This window comes from Macrotis lagotis, chromosome X (genome assembly GCF_037893015.1).
Source record: "Macrotis lagotis isolate mMagLag1 chromosome X, bilby.v1.9.chrom.fasta, whole genome shotgun sequence".
Lineage (NCBI taxonomy): Eukaryota > Metazoa > Chordata > Mammalia > Peramelemorphia > Peramelidae > Macrotis > Macrotis lagotis.
The window spans coordinates 274552190-274561298 of NC_133666.1; the positions used below are offsets into that span (position 1 = coordinate 274552190).

A 9109-nucleotide genomic window follows, 5' to 3' on the forward strand; every position below is an offset into this window, starting at 1 on the left:
ATCCTCACTGGGAGCTCTATATAGTGATCAAATTATGATCTCATCAGAAAGAAAACACAAATATTGCTCTTGGGTTTTAAAAGCAACTCTACAAGGAAGTCATAGCTGGGCAGCAGCTCATCTGACTTATTGAAGTTTTGTAGATAATGTGTGCAAAGAAGCAATTATATATTAGAGTGGTCAAAAATTCCAATTTGCTCTTAGCATAAAAAAGAAACATGATAGATGAGAATGTCATTGTGTTCTGCCTTGATCAGACTATGTATGAAATATTGTTTCCTTCCTAGGCCCTACAATTTGGGAAGAGCAATGACAAGTTAGAGAAATGGACTGATGAAGTACCTTGAGAGTATACCTTATGTGAGGTAATTGAAGGAAATACAGAAATTTAGCTAAGAGAAGATTTAGAAGGGACATAATGGCTGTCTTCAAGCATTTCAAGGGTTTTCATATAAAATATTAGTTTTAGTTTAGATTAATTTTGCTTGGATCTAAAAGGCAAAACAAAGATAAAGGCTGTGAGAACATGAGTATCAAGAAAAAAAATTCTTAACAATTAGAACTAAATAAAAGAATGATAATCTGCTCCCAGATGGAGTATGATGCTACCATGGTCCAGGGGTGAGGAGTGACATTTGAAGAGAATCCTAGAACTGGAGTCAGGAAGACCTGAGACAAATCCAGTCTCATATACTTATTAGGTATATTACCTGTTGCAAGTCACTTAACCTCTGTTGGTTTCAGTTTTTTCATCTATAAAATAGAGGAAATAATAGCTCCTACCTCTCAGGGTTATTGTGAAGATAAAATGAGGTGATATTTGTAGAGCATTTTGAAACCTTAAAACACTATATAAATATGGTTATTATCATTATTGTTTTTCCCTCAAGAGAAGTCTTAAATCAATGGCTAAGTTACTGTTGGTTATCTTGTAGAAAAGGTTATTTTCAAAAATTGCTTGGGCTTTATTTTCCCTAAAGATCCTTCCAATTTTAAGATTATCTGATTTTACAATTCAGATTCTGTGTAAGATATACAGAAAATAATTAACTAACTGTAAAAGACCTTATACAGTTTGAAGAGGTTAATAGTGTAGAACAAAGTACTCCAACTCCTGATTCTGGGTACTCTCCCTCTCTGGTCAACCACCATACCTGAAATTCTCTCTCTGACTTTCCTGGTTTCTTTTAAGCATCAATAAAATCCTGCCTTCTACAAAAGCCTTTCCTAACCCCCTCTTAATTTCTAGGCCTTCTCTCCCTTAAAATTATTTCTTACTTATTTTGTAAACGGTTTGCTTTGTATCTTTTGGGTTGTAGTTGTCTTTTCCCATTAGACTGCAAATTTCTTGAGGGCAGGGACTGTTCTTTTTATATTTACTCAGTGACTAACTCAATACCTAGGTATTTAAAACATGTTTATTTATTGATTGATAGAAAAGAGAAATCAAGGAGGGATAGAATAGTATGAAAAGTTTTCAGGGAAGAAACCTAGGCTTTGAAGACTTCAGGAATAACAAATGGCAGTCCAGTGAAGGTGGGGAAGGGGTGGAGCCCTAAGGGTGGGAATGACTTTGTGAGACAATAAAAAAGGCTGCAATAACCCAGTGAGTATTTGTTAGGGTAAGACTAGATAGACTGTGTACCACCCTGAGTCCAAAAGGATATATAGGAGACAAGCATTACATAAGAAACCAGTGACCCATTATTCTTCACAAAATGCAGAAAATCAAAGCGTTAATGACTAGGCTACAAAGAGAGATTTTCTTTAACAAACCTATCACAGAGATAGGTCTATTTGGTGGAGGTGGAAGTGGGGGGGGTGGAGTGAGAGTGGACTTTGAGGTTGTTTCCTATCTTAATGTTAACGTTCTGGTTGCCACCTGTATTAACTTAAAGCCTTTTGGGTTTTGTTTTGTTTTTATCATTTTTAAAAGCAATTTTCACTTTGATCTATTTCTCTCTTTTGTTATGACTCCTGTGGGATTTCAAGTAGAACCCTCTCCTGGTCACTCAGATTCCAGGGTTGTCTTGGGGATACTCTCCCTTTTATTGTATCATACTAGACGATAACACCCTGTCAGCACTGTCACCACCTACTACCTAGTACCTATTAACCTTTCCCTGGGTCACATTCTTCATTGACATACTTGAAGATGCGTCAACATATCTGCCTTTTGTTAAAGATAACTAGAGGGAAAATGTAAGCTTATATAAATTTTAAAAAACCAATATGTCTTATACAGTAGTTAGTAAAAATGTAATTAAATGAATAAATAGAGAGACAAACAGATGTGTGTGTGTGTGTGAGAGAGAGAGAGAGAGAGAGAGAGAGAGAGAGAGAGAGAGAGAGATTTAGACCACAAATTGAGAAACTGAATGAATAATAAAATAGTCACAGCATGGCTTGCACAAAAAAAAGTGGGATCATAGAGTCCTAGATTTGGAACCATAAGAGACCTCAAAGTCACTTAGTCCATTCCATTCATTTTGACAAATAAGGTAGCTGATGCCCAGAAATGGGCTCATTCAGGTCCCACATATAGTAATAGAAATTGTGTGTGACCCCTAGATCATTAGGTTCAAATCTACTTCCATTGTGCTAACAAGTTGGGGGGAAAGAAAGAAAGAAAGAAAAATATCCACACAAAGTATCCTTAATTCAAATTTATTACCTGAACTCCATGAACCTGGACCTAATAGTGATAAAATAGTATAGCTAAATTTTCAATGTAAAAATGTTCAGATATATATATATATATTATATATATATATATATATATACAATATATATTATATATATATATATAAATTATGGTTTTCCTTTTTATTTACAGATAATTTACATTTTTCAACTGCCTAACCTCCTGGATTTCATGATCTCCAAAAATTTATGCAGCAAGATGAAATCAACTCTGAAGTTCATTCTTCCTCAGAACCCCCTTACCCCTAGTGTTTCTCCCTTCCTCTTTCTGATTGGAGAAGGAAGAAACTGGGCATTGGAGAGATCCTCCCTAATGCTCTACCATTTAAGGAGGCCAAACAAGAAATTCATCTTATCATTTCCCTTCTGACCTCCAGTGTTTCAGGATCTTAAGCAACTCACAATTATGCAAATGAAATCACTTATGTGATCACACCTCCTGAGATTATTTCCCAGTCTAGCTACAGGACTTCATCATGTACAGGGTACCGGGTATTACCCCCTACCCTTTTCAGCAACTTTTTATATGTTGTCTTCCCCTTCGATTGGGAGCTTTTGAAGGTAAGGATTGTCATTTTTTTCTTTGTATTCCCAGCACCCAGTGCCTGGTTCATGCTTAATAATAGATGCTTAATAAACATTTCATGACACTGATTCTGATGAAGTGTGTGTGTGTGTGTGTGTGTGTGTGTGTGTGTGTGTGTGTGTAAGGGGGAAGGGAATTATAGAATTCTGATATGAACAGCTGAGGAAACCTGCCTAATTTTTTCAAGTCTGAAAGTTTCTATTAGGACTATAGAGAGGACTAGTTAGAAAATTCCTTCATTGATTTTTTTTTTCAAATTTGGTGGCTTTTCTTTAATAAATGAATTTGGAGATTTATATTCATTCTTTGATTATTTTATCTATTTTCATAGACTTTACAGCATCCAATTAGACTCAGAGGAGTTTGGGAAGCCCATAAAAGAATATGATTTCAACCCTCTCCCCCTCCTAAATACATGCACAAAAAGGGGCAAGTGGATTGGAACAAGATTCCTTGGAAGCCTGCAACATTAACTTGTCTTTCTGGCTATCATTATCAAAAGAAGAAATACAAACTAACTGACAAATATTCAAAATCACTAATAATCAGAGAAATGTAAATTAAACCCAAGTTATACTTCACCAGTGTTGAACTAGCAAAGATAGCAAAGGATAGTGAAACTCAATGTTGGAGGTATTGGAGGGAAAGAGTTTGCTCAACTGGTTCAACTTCTCTTGAAAATTACTTATATAGGAAAAATAATTATACAAGAAAGTTTACTAAATTGCAAATGACTTTTGATGTAGAGTTTCTACTACTAGGTTTATATCCTAAATCAGCATATTATTCCAGGAAGAGCAGCTCTATATGTACTAAAATGCCCTTAGAAACAATGCGTGATAATAAAAACCCTGAAACAAAATATATATATATATATATATATATATATATATATATATATATATATATATAATATATATATATATATTATATATATATATGCAGTGGTGAGACTGGCCAAACAAAATGTAGTATGTGAATATAATGGAAAGATGCTATGCCACAAAGGATAACTGCTTTCAATAATTCAAACCCACATGGTGTCATCAGTCTTAGCAACCCTGACCAGATTTATTCCCTTACAAAATGAAATGACATCAGTATCATGAACACTATGCTCAGTAGTGTTAACAAACAATAGAGACATTTTTCTATCCCAGTACAAATGCCTATCAATTTCCTTCCCACCAAAGATTCTTATCAATGAACTACATGAAACAAGTCTCAAAGCAGATTCTTTTTGATCACTTAGATGTCATGTGATACAATGGATAAGAGCATTGAAACCAGAGTCAAGAATTGAGTACATATCAAACCATATTTATTAACAAGCTACTTAAACTCTGTTTGCCTCAGTTTCCTCAACTGAAATATATTTGTCTTCTTTTCTCAAAGAAGTCCATGACATCAGAGAGATAATGCCATGACAAGCACATGAATTAAATTTGAGTCAGGGGGTGGCTAGGTTGCACAGTGGATAGAGCACCGGCCCTGGAGTCAGGAGTACCTGAGTTCAAATCCAGCCTCAGACACTTAATAATTACCTAGTTGTGTGGCCTTGGGCAAACCACTTAACCCCATTGCGTTGGCAAGAAAAAAAATTTGAGTGTGTGTGCGTGTGTGTGTGGGGGGCTGTTGTACTAAGTCACCAGCCTCACTTTCTCTTTCAGAGTCATCTGGATCCAATAACCAGATATGAAATGGGACAACTGGAGAAGGCCCTGGATGTGAGACAGTCAGGGTTAAGTGACTTGACCAAGGTTACACAGCTAGTAAAATAGAGATAATAATAGTACCTACATCACAAGGTTGTTGTAAGAATCAAATAAGATATTTCTAAAGCTTTTTAGCATAGTAGGTGGTATATAAGTGCTAGAAATTATTATTATGACTTGATAGTCTGCCCTCACAATAGACCTCCACTCTAGTATTGGTCTTGTTATAGGAGGATTCAATTGTTTCCCAGTGAAGAACTCACAACTCATATTGCAGAGTGCAGGTGTAAAAAGAAAACAGATTTATTAAAAAGTCATTACAGGGGGCAGCTAGGTGGTGTAGTGGATAAAGTACCAACCTTGGAGTCAGGAGTACTTGGATTCAAATCCGGTCTCAGACACTTAATAATACCTAACTGTGTGGCCTTGGGCAAGCCACTTAACCCCATTTGCCTTGCAAAAACCTAAAAAAAGTCATTACAGCACACACACACACACACACACACACACACACACACACACACAAAGAAAGCAACAGATACTTGAGTTCTTTAAAGGATACATGGTTTTGGGCACAGTAGTTTGACCAGGAGGGCAAGCAGTTGATTAACTTGAACATTAGAAGTTAGACAGGAGTGGCTAGGTGGTGCAGTGAATAGAGCACCGGCCCTGAAGTCAGGAGTACCTGAGTTCAAATGTGACCTCAGACACTTAATAATTACCTAGCTGTGTGACCTTGGGCAAGCTACTTAACCCCACTGCCTTGCAAAAACCAAAAAAAAGTTAGAGAGACAAGACTTAAATACCCTCCTCAGGATCCATAGAAGGGATGATGTTTTGGGAGTGGTCCAGGTCTTGGTTTGGAGAGTTTGCCTTTTGGGAATGGTTCAGAGTCTTGTATTGGAGAGATTGCTGAAGGAGGTGTAGCTGTAAGATGAGTCTACTTGGTTTAATGTGACATACTATTGTATGTTCATAATCTAACATCTAATTTGATCCACTGGTAAAGATCAAGTGCAGAAAAAGTTTATAAAAATTTGTTCACAATTATAATATTCCTTTCTGCCCATAATTCCCTACATCAATCTCATCACCTCATGTCCAGACTATTACAATAGGTTGCTAGTTGGTCTCATCACTCCAGGTAACATAAGTGCCAATATGATAATGATGATGTTAAACCTTCATCCTTGGGGTGGCTAGGTGGCACAGTGGAGGGGTGGCTAGGTGGTGCAGTGGAGAGAGCACCAGCCCTGGAGTCAGGAGTACCTGAGTTCAAATCCGTCCTTAGACAACTTAAGAATTACCTAGCTGTGCAGCCTTGGGCAAGCCACTTAACCCCTTTTGCCTTGCAAAATGCTAAAAAAATAAATAAATAAAAATAAAAAAAGTAAATCCTTCATCCTTGAAGAAGACCATGACATTAGGGAGATGATGCCATGACATGCAGGTGTATTAGATCTGAATGAGAGGGATGTTATGCAAAATCATCATCCTCACTTTCTCCTCTGGAGTCATCTGAGTCTAGTAGCCAGATATGAATCAGGACAATTGGAGATGGCCCTGGACTGGAGGAAGTCAGGATTAAGTGATTTGCCCAAGGTCACACATCCTAGTAAATGTCTGAAGTTAGATTTGAATTCAAGTTCTAATTTCAGAGCTGGTGCTCTATCCACTACTCCAACTAGCTGCCCTAACTGCCAATCTACAGGTTCCCCAAACAGCTGCTAAAGTACAAGTCTGACCTCATTACCACACCTTCTATTCAGTAAAATTTCTGTGATTTTCTAATATCTCCAAGAGCAAATAAAGAATGCTCCAATGGGCTCTTAAAAGTCCTTCATAATCTGTCTGCTTTTTTACTTTTCTAGGTTTCTTATACTTTATTTTCCTTTACATCCTTTATGGTCCAGTAAGACTGGCCTTCTCACACATAACTTTCTACCTCCAACTTTATACTTTTTCACTCACTGGTCTTAGCGCCTGAAATTCTCTCTTCTCCCCTTTCATTTTCATTGTCTTCAAGACTCAATATTAATCCTGCTCTCACTTTCTGTAAAAGGTCTCTTACAGTCTCCACACTCCTACAATCTCCCACCCTCCTTTCTATGGGCTTCCTTCTAAGAGTAGTATACATTAAACATTGCATGTATTGATATGTTGTACGTAGTAAATTTAAAGAGTGTTTCCTATTTATAATTTGAGTTATTTGAAGCCTAGATCTCTTTTTGTTTCTGTTTGTATTCCCAGCATTTAGCACCCATCTTCACCTGTCAATGAATGAATGTTTGCTGATTTATTGACATGTGAAAATTAGTATTACTTATGCAGAGGGAAGAAAACAGAACTAAAAGAACAATGTACATAATGACTCCAAAAGTGTAAATAAAGTTAACATGTAGAGGCAATAAAATTTTCATCAAATATAAAGTTCAATATTTTTATTATTATGAAAGAAATATCTTCTCTTTGAGTACACATGCTAGATTATTCCTCCCTAAATTAAATATACCACAACACAGAAATTATTGAGGTTAAAAAAAGCTTTTATTATGCTTAAGCATAGGTTCAGGAGGTAGAAAAATAACCCAGAGCTCTAATATTGGAATCTGAAAAACCTTTATAGAGAGAATTATGTTACAAAGACAGAGAAGTAATTATTTTACATATTGTAGTCTCATTTTTAGGCTATAAAAGTTAAAAGAACAGATTTAAAATCTTTTTTCCAATATAATAAAAGTTGAACAAACTTAGTTAAATAAAATCATAGGTTCATATATCCTTCAAAGAAACAAATTTAGTTAAACTCTATAGGTAAACTGAGTCAGGTTATAAATTAAACTATATTTAGAAGGTTCAGAAAAGACTGAGTGAGGGGAAAGAGATTGACTTATTGACAATTTAACCAAGGTGATGGGAACAATTGGGATTCTTCTTTCTTGAGATCAAATTTCCCTTTGGAATCTGAGTCTTCCCTTAACACTATTATTCCATCAATTAGATTTTGGTCAGGAAAGGTTAATATTTACAGAAGACAGACTTTTAGTCACCAAATGATGTCCAAGGAATGGCTGAGCTTCGAAGAATAAAAATTAATAAAAGGAAATAAAAAATTTAAAACTTTCAACATGGTATCATATAGTTACAATTAAAGGAAAGATGCTCCTTCCTGTTAAGAATTAATAATTTATTTTCTTGAGGAAAGTATTTTTTTTAAAAGAAATCATAATAAAGTGAAAGAGATCAACAGATTTATAGGATTCCATCCAGGAGTGACAGGCTGTCTGATGATTAGTCAATTTAGAATGCTATTTTTAGAAGTGAAATAAAACTGATTCATATTTCACTTAGTTATATTTCATTTATATAAAACAGAATCCCCTTTTTTCTATGAAAGATTATGAAAAGTTTTTTGCATAACATAAAAAAAATCTTCTGAGATCTGTTTTCCTGGCTCTTTCCCTATTGAAGAATGTACATGCTTTTATGACAAGGAAAGAAGTAAAATGATAGGGAAAGCTCTTGAATTCAAACTTAATGAAAGGAAGACCAGTTTGAATTAGTAGACTAAAAATTGGCATATTTATTTATCATTAATTTTCTTGTGTATATATATATATACAAGTAGAATTAGAGGAATTTTCAAAGTAAAACATGAGAATTTTAAGGAAATAAATGCATAATGTTCTTCAAAATATTCATTTTAGGAGACTAAAGAGTATTTTATCAATTTACTAATCAAAAATTTATTTTTAAAATATTATTTTGCAGCAGCTAGGTAGGCAGTAGATAGAGCATGGGCCCTGGAGTCAGAAGGACCTGAGTTCAAATCTCTCTCAGACACATTGTGTGACCTTGGGCAAGTCACTTAATCCCATTGCCTTGTTAAAAAAAACACCTATATTTTATTTTAATATTCTTTCTTTTTTGAATGGGATTTCAAATTCTTTTTCTCATATCCTTCCTCCACTCACTGAGAGTGAATATCAATAATATATGTGAATTCATGCAAAACTTTTCCAAGTTTCAGAAAAATAAATATTAATAAAAAAGTAAGGAAATTATAATTCTGAATTTATCAATTCTCATCCTGGAGGTGGAAGAC

The 9109-nt window shown here is 35.1% G+C and overlaps 1 long non-coding RNA gene across 1 annotated transcript; it reads left to right on the forward strand.

Moving 5' to 3' along the window:
* Nucleotides 1-2114: 2114 nt before the first annotated feature.
* LOC141502861 (uncharacterized) lies at nucleotides 2115-5016 on the forward strand. The gene is made up of 3 exons (XR_012472677.1): nucleotides 2115-2202; nucleotides 2837-3264; nucleotides 4960-5016. It is a non-coding gene; the product is annotated as an uncharacterized LOC141502861 (long non-coding RNA).
* The last annotated feature ends 4093 nt before the right edge of the window (nucleotides 5017-9109 follow it).